Source organism: Phoenix dactylifera, chromosome 14 (assembly GCF_051530095.1).
Source record: "Phoenix dactylifera cultivar Ajwa chromosome 14, Ajwa_hap1_PhDact_Kaust_v1.1, whole genome shotgun sequence".
In the NCBI taxonomy this organism is placed as follows: domain Eukaryota; kingdom Viridiplantae; phylum Streptophyta; class Magnoliopsida; order Arecales; family Arecaceae; genus Phoenix; species Phoenix dactylifera.
In genome coordinates, this window is record NC_143203.1 from 14,487,222 (window position 1) to 14,488,763 (window position 1,542).

The following is a 1,542-nucleotide window of genomic DNA, read 5'->3' on the forward strand; positions in this document are numbered from 1 at the left end:
TGATTTCTGTCTACCTAAAAATATGCTAGACAGATCGTTGTTAGAACCGACGAACAAAAGTTAAATTTAATTCTACTCTTACCTCTCCTACTCGAAGAATAGCGGTTGTAAAAGGTCGATCCACAGGGAGGCGATTGGAGTTGCATAAAAATTAGAACGTTCACTCGGATTTGAAATCGATTTTTGAATGATAAAAGGAAAACATTATTTTGAGGATGTTGAATGTTTTCTAATTGAAATTAACTAAAAGACAGGTACTTAGATTCGAAAAGCATTTATTTAATTAATCAGAAAAAAAAAGTTTTTGTATAAATTAAAATAGACGACACTAAGAAGATTGAAGCGTGAAACATAAATTTCATAAAAGAAAATTAAATATATTGCATCAAAGAAAAATTAAAAGATTGCATAAAAAAATAGAAATTAATTTGAATCTAGAACAGGGATTGCATGAAAGAAAAATGATAGATTTAGAAAACTAAATTGATTACAATGCTAGAAATGAATATTGGTAGCTTGATGCTACCTTTCTTCTGCAATTAAAATAAAGAAAGGAAATAACAAAAATAAAAGAAAGAAAACATCTCCCTTCCTCTCCCACGGTGGAACAACATAAAATACTTCTTTTTTTTTTTCTTTCTTCTTCCCAAAAGAACAGAGCATCCCCTGTTCTTTTCTTTCTCTCTTCTCTCCCAAGCCGATGGCCTCCCTCCTCCTTGGACTCCACCCCCAACCGAGCACACCTCTCTTCTCTTCCTCCTTCTCCTTTTATAGCCGCGGACGGATGCCTGATGCGGAAGGAAGATGGCAGACGCGGATGGAAGGTGGGGACGCGCAAGAGGCGGACGGGTGAGGGATTCCCTCTTCTCCCCTCTTCTTCGCACGGGGTGACCTGGAGGATGCCGTGGAAGATGGATATGGGGCGCTGGGATCACGGAATGGGCGCACGGCTGGGATTGGGTCGCGGGGATCTCGAATCCGGGAGAGGGGGACGCCGGATCGCTGATGCGGATGGGGCTGATGGTGATCCGTGGCTGGGGCGGAAGAAGAGGCGGAGGAGGTGCTGAAGATTGGAGGAATCACCGAGGAGGCGATGATGGCGTGATCCGTGGACGGCTGGGATTCCGGGCGTTGCTGGCACGGTGGCTGGCACGCGGAAGAACTTCCTTCTTTGGTTGCTGGGAAGGAGCGGAAGGTGTGGCTGGCTGGCGGGCTGAGGCGTTGAAGACGGGAGAGGAAAATGGATGCGTGATGCTGGGGATCCAACGGGAGCTGGCACGCAGAATCAAGATGCGCGCGATTGGGAGCTGGAATCAAAGTTGGGCTGAGACAACGGTGGGTGGCAGCCGGTAGTGACTCGACTCCATCAGGGTGATGCCCGTGGGAATTAAGACAAGTCAGATGCAGTTGGGCTCGGTTGAACCTGGACATGGAATGTGGGATGCTTGCACAAATAAAACATTAGTTAGTTAATTTTATTTTAAATGATTAGCTAAAATACTAATTAAAATGGCTTGATGATTGCACTTTTGTGCTCTCATC